This window comes from Cupressus sempervirens, chromosome 10 (assembly GCF_028749045.1).
Source record: "Cupressus sempervirens isolate cs-2001-9-10 chromosome 10, ASM2874904v1, whole genome shotgun sequence".
Taxonomy (NCBI): Eukaryota; Viridiplantae; Streptophyta; class Pinopsida; order Cupressales; family Cupressaceae; genus Cupressus; species Cupressus sempervirens.
In genome coordinates this window covers 853,393,425-853,416,517 of record NC_143127.1, presented here as the reverse complement: position 1 = coordinate 853,416,517, position 23,093 = coordinate 853,393,425, and positions in this window count along the sequence as shown.

Genomic DNA, 23,093 nt, shown 5'->3' with positions numbered 1-23,093 from the left:
CTCAAGTATATGCTCTCTAGAACAGCACTTACAGGCCGTTTGGCCAAATGGGTTATGCTCCTTAGTGAATTTGACATCCAGTATGTGGATAGAAAGGCAATCAAAGGGCAAGCTATAGCAGATCACCTAGCTGATGCACCTCTAATAGATGTTTATCCATTGATCATAGAATTTCCAGATGAGCATATCTGTCTAATTGAAGAACAACCCCCATGGAAACTTTATTTTGATGGCTCATACACATCTCATGGATCAGGGGCAGGAATATTGTTGGTCACACCTCAAGGAGATTACATTCCAAAAGCCTTCAAGCTACAATTCCCTAGCACCAACAATATAGCTGAATATGAGGCCCTCATAGCAGGATTAAAGATAGCTGTAGAATGGAACATTGTTGAGCTACAAATCTTTGGCGATTCTCAGCTCATCATCAAGCAAGCCCTAAATGAATATCAAACCAAAGATGAAAAGCTATTACCCTACAAAGAGCTAGTTGATCAGCTAACCCAACATTTTACAAAGCTTCAGTTTACACAAGTGCCTCGAATACAGAACAAAGCAGCAAATGCTATGGCTACTATAGGCTCGCTCTTGGAAATTCCCCAAGCAGCTACACAATATGAGTTTTTAGTGGAGCAGCTCCTCACACCCGCCTATGTGAATGAGGATTCAAACCGTGTTTGTATCTTGGTTGGTCCCCAATCCCCTTGGTACCATGAGATTCATGCTTACCTTAACGATGGTATCATATCCCCTCACCTCACACGTACCCAACGCCAGAACCTCATCCAAAAATCATCCCGCTATGTTATCATAGCCAATACCCTATATCGTCGGGGTTATCACGATACTCTCTCTCGATGTTTAGACCAAAATGAGGCCGCGATGGTGTTAAAGGAAGTACACTCTGGACTTTGCGGTGCCCACACGAGTGGTATTGTCCTAGCACGACAAATCCTTAGAGCAGGCTACTATTGGCCTACCATTGAAGAAGACTCCTGTGACTTTGTCAGAAAGTGTCTCCCATGTCAGCAGCATGCAAATCTTGTGCACGCTCCGGCACAGGATCTACAGCCTATTGCACCACCTTGGCCTTTCGCTTGTTGGGGCCTTGACCTAGTTGGAACTATCACACCCCTCTCATCTGATGGACATAAATGGATAATAACAGCTACAGACTATTTCACCAAATGGGTGGAAGCAGTCCCCCTAGTCTCAGCTACAGGAGTTCAGGTCTCCAAGTTCATCTTGTACCACATTGTTTGCCGCTTCGGCATCCCATCCACCATCTTCACCGACCACGGAGGTAACTTTGAAAATCTCAACATGGAAGAATTATGCACTTCCCTCCGCATCCATCACTGCTTTTCTAGCCCATATTTCCCACAAGGTAACGGCCAGGCAGAGGCAACTAACAAAACCCTCCTCAAAATTCTAAAGAAAGTTGTCAATGATTCCGGCCGTGATTGGCACCTACAAATAAATCCAGCCTTATGGGCCTATCGAACTTCCTTCCGTACATCCACAGGCACAACTCCATACTCCCTAGTCTATGGTGCCGAAGCGGTACTACCTATAGAGGTTGAACTTCCCTCCTTGCGCATATCTTTGCAAGGGCAAATATCAGATGAAGAATATAGAGTAGCTCGACTCACCCAGCTAGATCTCTTAGACGAGAAGCGGAAACAAGCCTATGATCATCTCACAGTCTATCAAACTCGTCTCAAAAGAAATTTCAACAAGAAGGTGCTTCCACGACACTTTCAGCCAGGTGACATGGTCCTCAAAGAAAACATGAAAGTCCAAGTAGATCGAGAAAAGAAAGGCAAGTTTGAACCTACATGGCTTGGTCCTTATGTTGTCACTGCTTCCTTTGGCTCTGGAGCTTATCAACTATCTACACCAGAAGGAGAACTCTTGAATGATCCTACTAACATCAGTCATCTCAAGAAGTTCTATGCTTGAAGATCCTTGGTATACCTAGCTTTTGAAAAATACACAAGAAAAAAATAGTAAAGAGAAATAAGCGTCCAATGGTGAAAACTTGGCAATTCAAGCACCTTGGATAGGTACCTTGGTGAAAACCTGGTAATTCAGGCGCCTTGTGTACTAAAGACTAATCCATTATCTATCACTATCCTATCCCTCATCCATTTACCCACCATCCCATAAGACACACTTGCTTGTTCCTTTGGTGTTCCAACCAAATATCCAAAATCTGATGAAGCTTGTAAATACCTCCTGTACAGCTTGTAAATCTTGTACCAAAGCTTGTATTATACCTTGTAAATCTTGTACCATACCTTGTCTATCCAAATCTTGTCCAAGGCTTGTACCATATTCCAGCCTATAAATAATCCTGTATCCTAGCTTGTATACTATCACGTGCACACACAAAAATCCATTTTCCTTAAGCTTTTCGCAAACCATCTACCTATCCACCTATCACCTATTATAGACATCCCATCCTTCACAAACATTTCCATCTCAAAAAAAACCAAAACATGAACAAACTTGTACATTTGTAACATATCTTGGTCCATCAGCTTGTACATCCTCTTTAACTTAGTACCATTGTATCTATCCAGCGTTCATGTCAGTTTGTCCTTGATCAGCATCTTGCACCCATCACACATCTTGGTTAGCTATTCCAATGCATCCTTTAGCTAGATTTCCTGTCACCAAAGTGTTATCTTTCTTAGTTCAGCTTGCCAGATGCATCACTCATCCAAATCCACTAGCTTCGGTGCTCTCCAATAGGTCCTTGTAGGATATAGCTTTCCTCATGTCTGATCTTGGTCCGTTAGTGCCTTGTCCTACCCATCTCGTTGGCAAACGACTCTCTTTTGGATTTTCACTTTCTTTTGATTTGGGATCTTCCCTTTTGGGTCTTGAAGTATCTTTTCCAAGCAATCTCCTTGTTCCCTCCTCAAGGTTGCCACGATCTTCCATATCATGGTATGCTGCGAATGGGGCAATTAGAGTGTAAGGTCTTGATCAGGTCTTTCGTTTGTTTTTCTTTTCTGCTTGTGGGTTCTCCAGTGTCGTTTCCACACTGCTTCCTCTAGGATTCATGTGTGATGCTGGGGCAATCCTTGTGTGTTTGTTTTGAGTTAGTTTGTTAGTCCTTTGGACGGTTGGTGAAAAGGCCTTGATGTTCTTGGTAACCTTGGCAATTAACCAATAGTCCTATAGAAAATCTAGTGCTCAACTACATGGTGGTACTTCTCTTTGAAGTATCCCCCGCTCAAAAAGCTTCAATGGTTTTCCTTCATCTCCATTATCCCCCACCCATATCCAGCATCTGTCTCTCCTACCCCAGCTGATGCATCAGTATCTCTTTGAATCACTCATCACTCTTAGCTTTAGGGATCCACAATCCTAGTCTTAGGGATCCACCAATCCAAATCAACCCACCAAGCCTCATCTTTCGAGATCCACAATCCTAGTCCTAGGGATCTCCGAAACCCATCTTCCGCCAATCTAACTCTTTGAAATCCTGTTCCATCAGCTTTATAATCCCCTCATCCATCTCCCTATCTTGGATTCCTTTTTATAGCGCTCTGCTCCTTCATCCTCCATCTTCCCTAAGGTCTTAAGCTTGCTTCCTCTTGTGCATCTGATTCTCCTTTATCATTCTCCCATAGTGAGAGTTTGAGCTAATTAAGCCCCTTCTCTTTGCCAATCTGAGTTTCCTTGCTCATCCCAGATTCTTGTACTTTTTCAAGAAGCCACCAAGCCTCGCTTTCTCTCCCCGCTGCCTTCTTGAGGGGGCATCTCATAGTCCATTCTCTCCTCTTCTGCTCTAGCCTTGGGCATCTTATTTTCTTATCTTTGATGTCATGCCACTTGCGGCATCACATCAAAGAGGGGCAAAATGTAGACACCTAAAAACCTTTAGAAAATAAAGTATTTTTATTTTCTGAAAAAGTCCTGATGACATCATCATTTATTAATTAATTAATTATTTAATTAATTAATTAATCTTTATGCCATTAAATCCCTTTATCTTAATTAAAAATATTTAATTAAGGAATCCCTCCCAAAAATGTTTAAATCTTATTTAAACATTATTTCCTTATTTATTAATTATTTAATTAATAAATTGACCAAAAATCCTAAAATAAATAAAAAAATTATTTTTTGCCCAAAAATTGGCCAATTTCCTTATGACCAATAACCTCTTCCAAAATCTTCTAATCCTTCTTTAATTTCAATTAAAGGCTAATCTCATCATTTCCTACCCCTAACCCCAACTCAAAATATTTAATTAAAATTAAATATTAATCCTCATGTTTATTAAAAAAGTTTTAATAAATATCTCCTCAACCCAAACCCTTGAAATAAATAAAACTTTATTTATTTCCTAAAAATCTAATTTATCCTCATCCTAAGAAGTTCTAGACTCTTCTAGAAAGTCTTCATCCTCATCCTAGGAAATTCTAGACTATTCTAGAAAGTCTTTATCCTCATCCAAAGTCTAGACTCTTCTAGAAGATGTCTTTAAACCTAATCCTAATCCCCTCCTAACCTTGTCACATTCCCTAAACATGGGTTAAAACTTACTAACCCAATCCAAAGTTAACAAATATCTCTTCCTTCACCCACCCTCATTAAATGCCATCCACTTGCCTATCCTTAAGCTAATCCTAAACCATCCTAATCCATCCTCTAATCATTTGCACAAGCCTAAGCAAGCTTAGAACCTTCCTAATCAAGCCCAAGTCGAAATTTCTCTCATCACCCTCAAAATATCTCAACCATAAAACTTTATGGAGTCCACTAGGTCATAAATGACTCTTACAAGCCCTTTTATTGCTCTTACAAGTCATTATGAGGGTCTTTATGAAGATTTTATCCCTTGAGCCTCCTTTGTTGACTCATCCTTCCCCTTTCCTCCATCCTCTCACCATGTGACATGTGTCACTCCTTGATTGGCTATAAAGAAGCACAATCCATGTGCTCTCCTCTCATGCAATCTGAGCCCTCCATAAGCTTTTTCACATCCTTGCATCCTAGCCCTTGATCCCTCAAGCCCTTTGCCTATTTAAGGAATCCTCTCCCAAGCCATTTTAAGACAATCCATGAAGTAAAGTGATAATACTATTTTGAGAGCCAACTCCATACTAAAGCCATCTATCCACACCCAAATTCCAACTCCATTTGAAGCCCTTTTTGAAGCATAAGCTTGAGCATACATCCTATCTATTTAGACAAAGTTACTCAACAAGAGAGCTTCTCATTGAGAGAGCCCATTAATGGCTCATATTCTCAATTGAGAGTTCATCTTAGTCTATCTTGAAGTTTATGAATTTTGTTTAGTTTGTTGAAGCTTTATTTAAATTTGGTTTCTATTAGCATACTAACATTGCTCATATACAATGAGATGGTTCCCCAATGTGTAGGAAGAATCCTGAAGATGAATGGTGTTTCTAAAAATTGCTCAACTTTCCCTGTGTTGATACTGATGGTCATCCCTTCCAACACTACTGAAAATAAAAAGTTTGGATCTAGCAAGGATGGATGTAGAATATATCCCAAAGAACCAACTATCTCCTGAGATGATAAAGAGACCTCTTTCAACTATTATACATAAGGATCTATAATCAAATCAACCTTGAAAGTCTGATCATGTAGAGAATGGTCAAGAGGGTCAGAGTGTTCCCTTGCAACAATTGAAGAAGGATCATCTTCATCCAAGAGAAGATGTATATCATCAATAATGTCTGCTAGATCTACTAGGTAGGACTCCACAAACAAACCTTAAATATCTGTCAAGTAGTCATCCCTTGATGCTGGAACTGGAAGACAAGGTGTACCCAACTATATTGAATGCCATGGACCTCTCACTATAGAAATGTATGCATGTGGAATTTTTTGATGTTGTGACCATGTCCTCCTAGTATCTGAAGGATTCCCCACCAATGAACCTGCTGAGTCAAGTGTTTGTTGTTCCTAACAAGGTCTAGTGGAAGAAGAAGAAGGAATATCCTCAACTATTGGTGAATCCTATGAAGGTGATGTCCTATAAGTCAAAGTTGAAGGAATATCATCTTCCAAGTCACTATCATCACTATCATCACTTTCCATGAAGGAGGAAGGAGGAATTGAAGAAGCCAAACTTGGACAAGTTTCTTCAAAGTGAACACTCCTCTCAAAGAAGATTTTATGTGTCTCTGGATCCATGAGTTTGTTTTCCTTAATGTGGTCAGGATATCCAACAAATATACAAGGTTTTCTTTGAGGTTCCGATGCCTTCCATCTTTGTGGAAGTATCCTTGCCCATGTTGGACAACCAAAAACTTTAAAGTGTTTTACACTTGGTTTTCTTTGAGACCAAGCCTTAAAAGGTGTAATTACATCTAAGGCCTTATGGGGACTTCTATTTTGGATGTAATTGGCACAACTCATGGCTTCTGCCCAAAAAACTTGATCTAGAGACTTATATTGTAGGATACAAGTGGTCATCTCCTTAAGGGTTCTATTCTTCCTTTCAGAAACACCATTTTTTTGTGGAGTGTATGCAATTGAATGTTGAAGATCAATACCCTCATGAGTACAAAAGTCTATAAGTCTTGAGTTCATATATTCCCTTTCATTATCTGTTCATAGAATCTTGATGGATTTCCTTGATTGCTTCTCAACTTGAGCTTTGAAGGTGATAAACTTATTAAATAATTCACTCAAATGAGCTAGAAAGAAGACCCAAGTGTAGCATGAAAATTCATCAATGAAGGTGAGAACATAGCAAGCCTTTCCAAATGATGGCACTAGAAATGGGCCAGCTACATTACTATGAACAAGTTCAAGAACAACAGTAGCTCTCCAAGACTTCCCCTTGTCAAATTTCTCTTTGGGATGCTTGCCAACCTAAACATACACCCTCTAAATACTTGAATCGAGGTAGACCAATGACCATATCCTTGTTGCTAAGCTATTGAAAGTAGCAGAAATTAATATGTCCAAAACTCTGATGCCATAGTTTACTTTGTGAATTTGAGTGGGTCAACAAGGCAAGGGAAATGGACTTAGGCAAAAAATGAGAAAAATAATAGTCTTGTCTCATGATTACCCTTTCCAATTGCCACCAAAGAATCATCCTATAGATTTTTCACCACAACCAAATCAAGAAGGAACTACACTTTGTTGCCACATCCATAGTGAGTTATTTGGTAAATTGAAAGAAGGTTGGTGCTAAGGTTGGGAACATGAAGAACATCCTTGAAGATGCCATTGTCCAACTCAACATTCCTTTTTCCTTCAACTTCCACTTGTTTGTCATTTCCCACATAGATGTAAGGTACATTTGATGGTTTCAAAGAGGAAAAATACTCCTGTGAAGCACCCATATGATGTGTAGCTTCTGAATCAAGAACCCATTCCTCAGAATTGTTTGTACTTTCTACGAAAGCTCATCCCTTACCTTTTGAAGTGGTTGAAGAACCTTTATCCTTATAGGTATTTGGTACATCAATTTTATGTTTCCTCATTAAGTTTAGAAACTCATCAATATAATTATCCTTACACTCATGTTCATCATGACCAATGTGTAGATCATGAAATTCTACCCCAAAACAAAAAAAATTGCTCAGAAAAAGGAGTCCATATGAGGGAGATATTGTTGTTTGAAAATCACCTCTGTAATTATTTTCTTGAATTTCCATTGTCACACCTCCAAAAATCAATTGACTCTAGATTTCACCTTAGATGTCTAATTCTGATGAAACAAAATTCAATTTGGGGTTTTTTTGACCTTCTGAATGTGATGGCAATATCTTATTTTCACCAACAAGCTCCAATCTTGTCCTGCAAAAAAAAACTCTCCTACTGCCCTAAAAGGCCAATTTTTTGTAGAATTTTGGAAATAAAATGCAAAGCTGAAAAGATTGTAGAGAAATTATAGAGACATAAATATAAATATAGATCTAAAAACCAATTGCACAAATGTGAAGAGATCACACAAATTCAACAAATTAGGCCTTGGGGTTCCGATTTGCAAAAAAAATTTGCCTCAATTTTGATTATGGCCTAGGGTAGGCAAATTTATAGTCAAAATTGATCAAATTGATGCTCTAGATGCAATTTTGAGGTCTTCTTTGGCTCTAGACACTCCTAAAAACTACTGATACTCTAGATTTGAATCATGGCCCTCTGAGAGGTGAAGCAAAAATGGTCTCCAATGGCTATGTGAAGAGAAGCTCCCTCAGCTTTGATAACATGTAAGAATTTTCCTCAGGGAAAAATAACACCAAGATCAAGAAGCTCAAACGATAGGACAATATGTACCAATAATGGATGATCAGAATAACAATAATGAGAATGAATATCATGTGTGCACATACACACTAGAATTTCCTGTATATAAAGGCCTCTAGACTAACTAGGAGTTAGCAATGTGATAAGCCTCACAACTAAGCACATGTCCACCAAGAGTGGATTATCCTCCATTGAGCAAAAAATTTAGTGCGATGATGAGAGGATAATCTTACATAAGTGTATCTCATAAAGAGATATTGTAGACACCATGTGCTTAATTAGAGTGCGAACAACTGTGGTGTCTACATGACAACTTAGATGATTATGCAAACTCCTATGTTGTCAACAAGAGAGCTCATATAAATATGCATACTCATACCTGTCTATATGATAAATAATAAAATAATGCATTTAAACTAAGTAAACTTAAGTAAAGTGTAATAATAATTAATTATTTACACTAAAAAATCTAATGCAATTTAGACTACAGTTTCTTAAACAATCATAAGTTTTACATACCCATAAATTTTTTCCTTTAGCTAAAAACTTTTTCAGAAATTTTTTGAACTATATGAGTAAATCACACGTTGAGCTTTGGTTCATTGTGTTTCAAATCTATTTCTCTTTGTATTTGATTATGCATTGAATTGCAAGTTTTATGCAAATTTTTTTTGCATGAATTTGCTTTGGTTTATTATTAATTCTTCAATAGTCAAATTGTACATTTTATGACAAAAACTTCAAATTTGGTCATTTATTTGGGCATGATTAGATGGTCTTGTTTTAAACTTAAAGACTACATTACTTTTTTACAAGTTGGACATGTGTCAAAACTTTGTATTCTCGCTCTAGCTAAAAATTGAGCACTTTCATTTTGTGAAAATTATGACCACCATTGATCCTTTTGCATCCTATGACTATAAAATATCCTAGCTATTGGTGCATTCCTTTTAAGACTTGGGCCAATTGAGAAATGTTTCAACATGTCACTTTCTCACTTTAGTTAAAAACCATGCATCTTCATCTTGCAAGAAAGTGACATTCGTTGATCTTCATCAGACAAATGGTTAAGATCTTTTCTCATGGATGTATGCACAGTGTGTCCCACATGGATACATGACAAATTCTCACATTTTTTCTTTGTTTAAACTTCAAAAAAATTGTATTGTGAGAATGTGACAACCATCAATTAACTCAAGATCTGATGGCTTTAAGAGATTAATGTCTTTTTTTACTGTCAGCACTTATGACCAATCAAAACATGCCATTTGGAAAACTATGTTGATAATATTCTTTTGTGGCTCCCAACTTAGTCTAGTCCCACAAGTTCCATGCATCATCATGTTACAACCTCACTTTGGTTAAAAACTAGGTACTTTCATTTTGTGAGATTCTGACAAGCGTTGATCTCCATTTGCATCTAAATCTAGGAAGATGCTCATTTTTAAACTATTTAAACAACAAGAATCATTGATTTGGGAGGATACCACATCCATTGATCTAAAGGAGATATATGGTTGTCATGAAACAACTAACTTATGCACTTCCTTGGGTCAGACTAAATACATGTCATGCTATCTCTTTCTCGCTTTAGGTAAACTCCTCACATCTTTAGACAATGAGAATGTGATGATCATTGATCCGGGAAGTGATCAACAGTTCCAAAAGTAGCTCACCAAAAGGGTTTTGAATAAGGAAAAATAATATGTGGGTTAACCACAACATAACCTTCGATTAAGAATGAACTTTGAGCTAAGGAAAAATGATAACCCCGTGAAAGATTTAAAAAGGTTGCAAAAAAACCTTATAATAAGAATTTCAAAAGGTATTAGGGCCTTTTTTTATCTCCTATCCTAATTTAGAAAGTGTGGTCAATTTTAACAATAAAAAAAAAGATATAGGACAAGAACTGATATTAGGGCATAAAAATTAGGGATTATCTAGGGTAGAATTTAATAAGAGAATATAAATCCCTAATCATACAAAGTATACTTTGATTTTCACAATGAATTTTAAGGGTTTTGCACTAGGTGAAAAACTAGGACAATAGTGGCTCCATATTGGGATAATGAAATAAAAAAACTCATGTGAGGGCTTAGAATCTTTGGTAGAAGAAGACCACACATTTGAAAAAATTGACAACTTTTTTAGAAAGCAACACACAAACTAGGGAACACAACAAATATATACAGAAAGAAAAAAAATATATACAAGAATATATAAAATGTACAAACCTAGACTACTATTCATGGAAATAAAAGTAGTTTCAATAGAAGTACTTATTCAAGAATTGTTCATGAACTAGAAAGTCATGAATATCACCTCATAATTCCATAAAAATATAAGAATCATCACCCCGTGTAGAATCAATCAAATATGGGCCATGCCTGATGGGATTAAACTTTCAATACTTTCCTTTATCTTCCATTCTTGCATTCTACATCAGAATTAAAACTTCAAGCTCAAATTTTCTCACCACTACTTTCCTGTCATATAAATGCTTTGCCTACAACTACAATTTTATATTTCTAATAGAGGCTTCCTTCTTGGTTTTGGTCAATCCTATTAATTCATCCATTATTTCCTACATATCATCTATGATATCATCATCATACATCTCGATCTAATTGTATAGGCTTACTTGGTTATTTTGAGGCATTCTTGCTTGAATTCTATACACTAAGTCAAAAGGTAAAACACCTATTGATGTCTTAATTGTTAATCTATCAGCCCAAACTACTAGATGAAGGTTGGAATCCCATGCCCTTTTATTATCATCCAAAGTTTCTTGGTAATCTTTAACAAAATTTTATTTGTGGATTTATCCTGTCCATTTCCTTGTGGATGATAAGGGGATGATGTTAATCTTGTGATACCATATTTATCACAAAATTTTATAAATTCTTATGATTTGAAACACATGGCATTATTAGTAACAATCCTCTCAAGAAACACAAATCTAGTTATAATTTTACTCAATAAGAAATTATTTACTACTTTACTAGTAGCATTCCTAGTAGGAATGGCCTCTACCCATTTTGTAAAATAATCTATTGCCACTAATATCCATGAATAACCAGTATTGGATTTAGTTGAAAATTCACCTATGAAGTCCAACCCCCATTGTTGAAAAGGTTCTTGTATTTCCATCCATTTCAAAGGAGTATCTCTAGAGATTTTAGATTTCTATACAATCTTTGGCAAGAATCATATTTTCTAACAAAAACCTATGGTCCTTTGAATAAACTAGGCCACCAGAAACCAACCTTCATTACTTTGTGTGCAGTGGTCTTTGCCATGTAGTGACCTCAACATACTCTTGAATGCATGTCAATGAGAACCTTTTCTAATTCCTTATAATCAATACATTTCAAAAGCACTCCTTCAAAATTTCTCCACCAAAGATTGACATTAACAATGATATATCTAATTGAATGCAACTTCATAGATCTCTTTTCACTGTCTATTAGATGGGATGGAGTCTCCATGTGTTGTAAGTAGCCTATCACATCCTTGTACCAATAACAAATTATCCATGTCAGTGTGTTTGAATTGAGGTCTTCATATACAACATTTATTTAGTTAGCATCCAAGTTTGATTGAGCCATCAACTTTTCTAACCCTTGGCCTCTTACTAATTTTGTAATTTAGATCTCAATGTTAAACTCTTAAGTTCTATTTATCAATCTACACCATTTGTCAAATACCTCTTACTGAGAGAATATATCTTTGATTGCTGCACTATGCACAAATGCAATAAAAATGACACCAACTAAATAACATATAAAGGGTTTAACAACTTTGACAATAGAATATGCCTACTTTTCATTAATCTCTTATTTTAATTTGCAGGTTAGAGTGATTTGTTAAAAAATGGAATAGGTTGCTCATAGCCTTCTTCATTCTTTTGAAACAAAATTGTTGCTATGGTATGAAATGAGGCAAAAAAATAAATATGCATTGGTTTTTCATAGTTTGGTGTCCTCAATACTGGTGCTTTTTTTATGGCATCTTTAATTTCTTGAAAAGAAATAGATGGTTCACCTACCTAGCTGATTGTTTCTCCTTTTTTTAGCATCTTGGAGATAGGTCAATGGATCTTAGCAAAATTTGTTACAAATCTCCTCAAAAGTTGACTTGCCCAAAGAAGGATTGGATTCCTTTGACATTCTTTGGTTTTGGCACCTTATCTATTGTTTCCACTCTTTCAACCTCAATCTTCACTCCATCTTTGTATACTATATGGCCCAAAAAAATTTCTCTTGTCACTCCAAAAGCGAATTTCTTTGGATTTAATGAAACTTGATACTCCAAGGATTTTACAAAAAATATTTTCTAAATTCTTAAAGTGGTCCTCAGCCTCCTTTGAGTATGTTATCAGATCATCCTGATAAACAACCATAAATTTATCACTATATTCCTTAGAGGCAACATCCATAGCTCTCTGAATTTTAGCTCCTACATTTATCAAACCAAAAGGCATCCGAACATACACATAGGTCCCCTAAGGGGTTGTGAAAGCTGTCTTAAATTGGTCTTTCTCACCAACTAGTACTTGGTTGTATCGAAAGAAACCATGAATCATGGACATTAATTCTATGCCAGCAACCTACTACAATGTAGCCTCCATATTTGGCAAACCATAGTTATCTTTCAAGGAAGCTATATTCAAATTCCTAAAGTCCACACATAGCCTAATGTCACCATTCTTATTTTTGTCTGGTACAAGGTAGGATACCCATGGGGAGTGTCTAATAGGTTTAATTATTCCCCCATCCCTTAGCTTCATAAGTTCCTCCCACATTTTGAGGGTTAATGTTGAACTGATAGGCCTTTAGTTTTATTTAAAAAGCTTAACATTCTCCTTTAGAGGTATTTCATGTTGGAAGAGGTCTCCTCTATAGGCCTTAAGGTCATCATATGACCAAGCCAACACATGACTACATTTTCTTAGCAAATTAATCAAGGATTTTCTAATTGCAGGGGATAAAATCTTATCTATATATTATTTTTTAGGTGATTTAGCTGTGCCAAGGTTGATTTCTTCTAGTTCCTATGGCTTCTAATCATTGAATTCTAAATACACTATGTCTTGATTTTCAAAGATACTTTCTAATACTACTAATCCTTTTGGCACTTTATTTTTTTAGTTGTAGGATTTATTGACCAAAAATGGTTTCCTTTCCATCTACTGTTTCAACCAAAGTGCTATAATCTATTTCTTGGCCATGGTATTTGTCCTCATTGAGAAGAAAAATCAAGATATCCTTGTCATCCTCAAATAGCTTCCAATTTTCTATGTTGTTGAGAATAGATGGTCTATTCTTCATCTCAATCTTGGATACACCAGCAAATGATATATCATTAGGTTTAATTGCCACATTGGCCAATAAATCAACCATTTTATTGTTGCTTCTGTTCATCTATGAAATGCCAAAGGCATCAAATACTTCAATATGATCCCAAATAACATTCCTATATTGTTTTAGCCTCTTATTCTTGGAATCATACGTCTCTTTAATTTGAGACACAACCAATTTTGAATCACCAATAACATGCATTTTTTTGATACATTGATTTGTTGCTACTTTTAACCTAAGGAAAAGTTCCTCATATTCTGCAATATTATTGGTACATGTGAAATTAAGGGTGACTGAATACCTAAAAGTATTCTTATCTATAGATATAGAAACTACCCTGACCCTTGACGCATCTCTAGAATTAGTCCCATCAAAATACATAGTCTAGATATTATTAGAGTCTAGACATTTTGTTTCTTCCTATGACATCAATGGGACTAGATTCTCTATTTATTGAATGGTGATTTCAGCTTTGAAAGAATTCACCTCTATGTCTAGAAAACATAAAGCATCTGTGTCAATATTGTCTTCAAGCATGTGGGTAACTATTGGTTCTCTATCAACCTTAATGGGTCTGTCTCCTATGTGAAATGTATCATAAGAAAAATCACATTGTTGGCTACCCCCGATTGAAGTACTCCATTTTCTTGAGAGAAACATTCCATACTATGGAGGAATACCAACTACTAAGATAGTCATAGTTAAGTCAACATCAAAATATGGAGCTAATCTAAAGGGAAATGCATTGATTGTTCCTATGACAGGGACCTCTCTTGTATCCATATATTTATACCTACTCTATTTGGTATTTACTTTCATACCAAGGGCTTCTATTATTTTAAATAGCACGATAGTATTTGATGCTCTTGAATCAATCATGCAATTCTTCAAAGTTTTCCCATTTATGATCAGACTAAGAAAGAAAAGGTTAATGTTTTCTATGTAAGCTGTACATTAATTATGCAAATACATCTGAGGTATTTGGGACATGAATCCCTTGTCTTCATTTTCTTTTTTTACAAGTGGCACTTCCTTCTTTACTAGTGACTCCTTCTCAAGAATATTACTACTTCCTATTCCTCCTAACCAAGAGAGGGCTTTCTTTTCACTAGTACATTTTCTCTCATTTTTTTGATGAAAATTAGTCACATTTTTGACTCATGCTGGTCAATTTTTTGACAAACTATTTTGTCACTATTTTTTTTGTGAAAAATTCGACCAAGTTTTTCTTTGGTCAAAATTTTGACCAAATTTCCAATGATCTCTACATGTTATAGCAATAAGCCTCTTTTTTTCTCACCGAAAAAACTCACCGACATGACTTATAGTGATATCTCCTCCCTTTCGATAGAAGAGTTCTCTATATTGTATATCAATAAGCCTCCTTTATTGATCACCAAAAACATTAATCACCATAACTTATAGTGATATCTCCTCCTTTTCAATAGAAGAGTTTGCTATATTATATAGTGATATCTCCTTTTTTATCACCAAAAACACACATCACCATGACTTATAGTGATATCTCCTCCTTTTTGATAGAAGAGTTTGTTATATTCTATAGTGATATGTCCTCCTTTTCAATCACCAAAAACACTCATTTTTGTGACTTATAGCGATATCTCCTCCTTTTTGATAGAAGAGTTTTCTATATTCTAGATCAATATCTTCTCCTTTTCACTCACCAAAAATACTCATCACCATGACTTATAGTGATATCTCCACATTTTTGATAGAAGAGTTTTTCTATATTCTACAGTGATAAGCCTCCTTTATTGATCACTAAAAACACTCATTGCCATGACTTATAGAGGTATCTCCTCCTTTTCAATATAAGAGTTCTCTATATTCTATAGTGATATCTTCTCCTTTTCAACCATCAAAAATAGTCATCACCATAACTTATAGAAATATCTCCTTTTCGATAGAAGGGTTTGCTATATTCTATGGCGATATCTCCTCCTTTTCTATTACCAAAAACACTCATCACCATGACTTATAGCGATATCTCCTCCTTTTTTATCACTAAAAACTCTCATAATCATAGCTTTGTAGGTTTAAATGATGAATTAAAGCTTTAGTTGTGAGGTTGTGATCAAGGTAATAGTTAAATTCAAATGGTTATGATGACATCATAGGTAACAATTTAGTTAAGATATTTTAAGTTGCGAAGGAGCGACAAAGAGCCAGGATAGCTAAAGTTTAAGCCATCATAGATTTGTAAGAGATTAAGTTTGACTTAAGGTCAAGGTAGTAAAGTGGTTAAAGCTTATAATCATAGCTTCACTTGGTTAAGCTATGAGTTAAAATTTAGAGTTGCAAAGCTATGAAGAGAATCTAACAATTAAAAGAAATAGCTATTACAGCATCACAAGGTTTAAAATATTATATATTTGGTGATTCTGAAGAGGTGACAAGGTTAGGCTTTGAGTCATCACAACATCACAAAAGATGAATATATTAAGTCCTTAACCACAAAGAACTTGCAAAAAGGTTAGTCTAAAAGGTTTCACTACTTCTAGGTGAAAGTGATAGTAAAGAATGTGGATAGTGATGTTGTGATGAGTGGTTTTAGACCTTTGCAAGTGCTAGGATGCAGTTAGTTCCTGAGGTAGTGATATTTCTAAATAGTTAATGGTCATGCTATCATCACTACATCCCTATAGTCAGTAAAGTGTAAAATGAAACAATTATGATGAAGCAACATCACTACTTCCCTCTAGCCAGTAAAGTATATGAATTGCAACATCACAAGGTTGGCTTGCCCATTTAAAAAAAATGGTAAAAAAGTTGTGAAACATTGAAGATAGCCCATTTCACATGGTCGTAGCCAGAAGTAAATAAGAATGATAAACTACTGTGAAGTAGAGATAGAAGGAAATTGCCACTTCACAACCTTTAGTTTTAAAGTGTATAACAATTTTAAAATGTGCATGTTTGAGCTAGAAAAAAGATGTCAAGGGATATATTTTTTTAGTTTCTCCTCATAGAAATAAAAATGGATTGATATATGTGATAGTAATATACTTTCCTCATCGCTCATCACTATGTTAAGATTAGGTCTTCTCTCTTTAGTGATAGAAGAGTTCGCTATATTCTATAGTGATATCTCCTCCTTTTTTATCATTGAAAAAATTCATCACCATGACTAATAGGGATACAAAATCTCTATCACTCATCACTATAATGATTATATTTACTTTTCATTTTCCAATGATTTCTATATGTTATAGTGATAAGGGTCCTTTATCGCTCATTGCTATGTCAAAATCTGGCCTTATCTGTATAGAAAGAAAAGAGTTTTCTATATTCAATAGTGATATATCCTCCTTTTTAATCACTAAGCACACTCATCGCAATGACTTATAGCAATACAACATCTCTAGAACTCATCTCTATAATGATTATTATTTTTTTTTTCAATTTTTTGATGATTGCTATATGTTATAGCAATAAGCCTCCTTTATCGCTCATCACTATATTGTTTTTGTATTTTCTTTGCGTAGTGATAAAAGGGATCACTATATGTCATAGAAATATAATTTCCTCATCACTCATTGCTATGTCATGATTAAGCCTTCTTCATATAATGATTAGGCCTTTTGTTTTAGGATTTGATTTTGTATGCTTTTTTAGCATCATTTTTTTGGATCACACTCCACAATCCATCATCAAGATAAGAGAAAGAAAGAATAGATCATAAAAATATTCATTAACATGAAATAAAAATTAATATTAATATGCAACATTCACAAATAATTATTTAAAATAATGTTCTTTCATTATCCAATAAAGTTTATCAAAGAACATTTTTAAAAAATCATTTCTTCTTTTTATTTTTCTTAACTTTCTTTCTTAAGGTAAAGGCTGATAGGAGAATCAATATCATCCTCATTATCCTCCTCTTGTGGCACATATAATGTCAAATTATGATGCCTCTTTTTGTTTTGAGGAGCATGAGGCTACTGCACTAAAGGGCACTTTATTGTAGTAACAAATAAATGGGTTAAATTGGCATATTATTTTTTTGTTTTTTAATTGTTACAAGTATTTCATTAATGAGTAGAACATAACATGCATTTTTATTACCTAATGATGCCACATTGTGTACAATAACATTTTGATCCATATGTTGATCTCAGATTGGTTTTTACAAGTGAGTGTCAACGCACTTAAGCCATTTACTTAGTTCATGCCAAACTAGTAATACATGTCGAGCACAACATGTAAATATTAGACCATACCAAGTTGCAATAAGTGTGAAGTCACTTAGGTGTTGAGTAGTAGACCATGCCAAGTGATTCAAAAGCTAAGTAAATAATGGATGCTAAGTAATTTAGGTGTTGAGTCACAGTATAGATAATAATGCATGCCAAGCATCCAAAAATTCATATGTCGAGTGACATAGTTTTGACATATTTTTTTGTAATGACACAAAAAAATATGTAAACCATTTTTTACCCAACTTAAATATAGTCAATTTTTATATTTTGGAGATAATGAAGAATCTCTATTTTGATTCCCTATGTAATTACATGCAGCCAATCAGAAAATGGGAAGAATTAAGCAACAAAATGGATGAATCGTAGCTATAGAGGCATACCTAACCTCACAAAGGATCAAGCCCTAAAATATTTATGATAGAGGAGAGTGAATGTGGAAGGAATTGAAGGAGTGAATAACATAGTTTTCATGTAGAGCATTCATTGGTGACTTAGAAGTTATAATGGAAGAGTGAATTGAAGAATTAGTTAGAGAAGAACAAACGAAAGAGAAAGTGATACAACATTGAGACATCTGATCATGAAGGATCAATAATATATTGTGTAGAGGTGATGTATTATCAAGCAAGCAAGTGCCAATTGTAGGATCTATGCTAAGACATTTTAACAGGTGATTTTAGTTAAATCTCTTAACAGAGTAGTCCTAACAGGCTATATGAAATCCTTTAATAGGGTGCTTACTTAGTTATAAGTTGAAGTCCTCTAACAAGGAACACTTCTAATAGGGTGTTGAAATCCTTTAATAGGGTGAGACCTAATAGTCTTTGTAAGCCTTTAACAGGGTAGACCTTTCACAGGGTAGATTATGTTTTATGATCAAAACATTGTAACCTTCATTGGATACACTTTACTACTACAATAGTGAAGATTTGTGGGTGTCATCCCCACCCCAATTTTGCCTTTTCACTTGGAGGGTTTCTATGTAATCATATCTGGGGTTATGTGTGTGATTTCTTACATGGTTAGATGTCTTAGATGCATATGCTTCACATGTTATTTCAGCTTACTTGTTAATGCATGTGATGAATGAATGGTGATGGTTTTATGAGTGCAAGTTTAAACTACTAATTCACCCCCCACTCCCTCTCAGAAGTTTACTCTCTCTTCTTATAATTCCAACAATTAGAATTAGAGCTTTATTCTCTAAAAGAGAAACTTTGCAACTTTGAGGAAAGATCTTTAAATGAAAGTCTAAAAGTTGGGAAAGACTATTGAAAACTAGGAGATTGAAATAAATCTCATACTATATCAACTAAATGAGGCAAGAGAGGAACTAAAGAAATCCTTGAAGAGAAGGAAATGAGACACTATACAAAGAGATAGACACTGCCAAGTTATTTGCAAATGATGACTCTAATGAGTTTGATGTAGTAGTAGTTGTAATTACAAGGGGAAAGAGTAAACTTCTGAGAGGTTGTGGGGGGGTGTATCATGAGTTTAAACTTGTACCCATAAAACTTTCACCATTCATTCATTACATGCATAAATAGTCTGAAATAACACGTAAAGCATATGCATTTAAATCACATAACTATGTAAGCATTAACACACATAATACTAGATATGATTATCAAAAAACCCTCCAAGTGAGAAGGTAAAATTGGGTTGGGGATGACACCCAAAAATCTTTACTATTGTAGTAACAAAGTGTATCCAGTGAAGGTTACAATGATTTGACCATGAAACATGATCTACCCTGTGAAAGCTCTGCCCTGCTAAAGGCTTACAAAGACTGTTAGGTCTCACCTTGTTAGAGGATTTCAAAACCTTGTTAGAAGTGTGTCTGGTTAGAGTACTTCAACTTACAACTATGTAAGAACCTCATTAAAGAATTTCATACAACCTATTAGGACTACTCTATTAAGAGATTTAACTAAAATCACCTGTTAAAATGTTTCAGCATAGATCTTGCAATTGGCACTTTCTTTCTTGATAAGAGATCACCTCTACACAATATATTATTGATCCTTCATGTTTAGATGTCTCAATGCTATATCCTTTTCTTTATCCTCTATTCTTCTCTAACTAATTCTATAATTCATTCTTACTTCTAAGTCACCTTGAATCCTCTACATGCAAACTATCTTGTTCACTCCTGTAATTTGATCACTCACCATAAAGAGTTTAGGGCTTTGTCCTCCTTAATAAGACTTAGGTGGCTTAGGGTTAGGTATGAATCTATGGATGAGATTCATCCATTTTGCTACTTAGGCCTTCCCTTTTTTTGATTGGTTGCATGTAATTGCATAGGGAATCCAAATGTAGATTCATCCTTATCTCCATGATATCAAAATATAATATTAAGTTGGCTAAAAAATGGTTTACATAGTTGTTTGTGCCATTATAAAAAATATGTCAAAAGTGTGTCACTCAGCATATGAAGTCTTTGATGCTCGACATGCACTGTTTTGTATACTATGACTTGACACCTGCATTACTTGGCATCCACTATTTACTTCACTCCTGAATCACTTGGCATGGTTTACCTGCTTGACACCTAAGTGACTTGACACATGAGTGACTTGGCACTCATTGCAACTCAACATGGTCTAATATTTACATGTTGTGCTTGACATGTATTACTAGTTTGACAAGAACTGAGTAAATGACTTAAGTGTGTTGACACTCACTTGTCAAAACCAATATGAGATCAACGATCTCCCCTTTTGACATGATTGTCAAAAACACTTAAATATTCATGATCAACCTTAATCCCTCAAGCATAACATATCCATGACTCAACATATATATAGAACTTCAAAAAAAATTCAAAACTTACACTAACTTGTATACCTCAAAATTTAATAACTCCCCCTGAGTTAATGTATTTGATTTGTATCCAAAATATGTGCTCCCTTTGACTTTAATGCACTATATCTAATACTCTTTCATCTGATATGTTCTCTCTTAGCTGATATCTATATCTATTTTTCTGCTTTCTCTCCAAAAATGCATATCACCCCAATGATATATCTTATCTCTACTACTATGGTCATGCTTTGTATATCACTTATTTTATTAATCTCCCTTGTATTTTCTATCTTCATATTCTCTATCTCTCCTTTGTCTTTATTTCCCCCTTTACTATATCTCCCCTTGTATTATATCTCCCACTTTTTTACACTTATGTCAAATGGGTTATACACCTATGGCATGTTTGTTAAAAAATGATTTGTGGACATCCATTATTATCCTTAGAGCTTCATCCCAGTTATCACATGCAACATCCAATGAATTAATTTGGATTTCAAACTCAGTAGCAAGGTGCACTAGACATCTAAAGTAGAAATATTGGGGTCTTTCTTTAGTAAAGTCTCAGCATATCCTAGCTCCTTGTGTATTATCTCCATATGAGGGGCGAGGGTAGCCTGAATACTTGTCAGTTTGGCTCTAATATTAGCCTCATCTATTTTTAAGACAACTAACTTACTTTGTGTTTGAAGCAATGTTCTAAAATGCTTCTCAATCTGAGCTAGATTTGATGGTAGGATTGTAGTTGATGCAAATATTTTTCTCTCCAGACTAGAATGTGACTTCTCATCTCTTGGGTGAAGAGTGTAGGGTTTCATAATTTTTTTTATAGTAAGAATATATTCTCAAGCAGCTTCTTCAAATACTCAACCTTTGTTGCGAATGCAACTTGTTCAAAATTTGTAACCTTTTCCACTATATCAGTCAGTTGTTCTATAAGTGGCTTGGTTTGTTCAGAAGTTGGTCATACTTTGGAGTCACAATTTTTTCATGAAGGCTTATGTCTCCATAATGGATTACCTTTTCTACCTTTGATGAGCTGGGGCTTGGCACTAAGATTTGCAATAGAATGGCTTTTGTGCTTGGCTAGTGGCAGATGTTGGTAAGGCTACCAGTGCTTGGATGGCCACTTGTTCCTTCACCTTTGGTGTTTGCTCACTCTCTTCAGGCTTTCCTTAGCCTATTACTATGACTTGGCTGGCACCTTATTCCTGTGTTGTAGGTATAGATGAATCTATCTATCCTATTTCCTATTGTTGACCTATAGTAGTTTCTTCCTCTTCTATCTTCTTCTCAATTGTATCAATTTTAACACTTGTATCAACCTTGGTGGATGTGTCTACTACTATTTGAATTAAAGGTTGTACATTGGTAACTAAAGGGATGATTGAAGGTGGTTCTTGTGGATTCACCTTTTCCCTTGTAACATTAGTTACTTCCTTTTGCAGTTCTTTTACACTAACTAGAACAAGATTACTACATTGTTTTTCTTGAAGTGTGGACTGATCTAATATCTTCTTTAGATCTTTTGTAGTAAGTGGATTGATGTTCTGAGCTGATGCATCAGAGACATCTTTAACAATTATTGTTTCAGTGGTCTTGATTGTGTCATGGGGAGGACTGACACTCGACACTTGTGTGTCTTGCACACTCTATTCATCTTGTTGTTGCTCAGCTATTGCCTTGTCATCATCTTTCTTTTCTATCTCTTCCCCAACTTTATTATCTTTGTTATCATCTTCCTCATCATCATTTTCCTTTTCATCATGATTATTATAATCCTTATCATCATGTTTACCCTCTAAAGGGTTAGCTTCTCCTTGCTTGACAGTGGTCAACCCATAGTTAAGTTTCCAAATTTGAGTTGATTTCTTGACCACATCTTCAATGTTACTTTGGAGAATGTTGAAGGTCTATATTTAGGTGTAAACCTAACTACATATCTCTTGAAAACCTTAGCAATTTTTCCCTTTGTCAACTCTGGCATCACTTTGTTAGAAACAATAGTCCACCAATATAACTGAGAGGAGGGGGGGATGAATCAGTTATATGAAAATTTAAAACATTTATCCTCTTAAAAAATCTTGACCATTTAACCAAAGTAAACAACAACCATAAAGAGATGCACATAAAAAATTACACCATATATGTTCACTAGGCAAAATGCTTGATCAGAGGGAAAACCCAATGGGAATGATGTCCGCAAAATGATGTACTAATATAAATATTCCTTGTTAGAGGATGGAAATATTCCTTGTTAGAGGATGGACCCTGTTAGGAGTCTTCTTACAACATTTAGTACAAAGAGTCCCTGTTAGGAGACTTTGAATCCCTGTTTAGGAGATTCCGATCCTATTAGGAATTGTGGAAGGTAGCTAAACCCACTATCCAAATAGCTTTAGGATTAGATTAATGAACCTACTATCCAATTGACCTCAGTAAT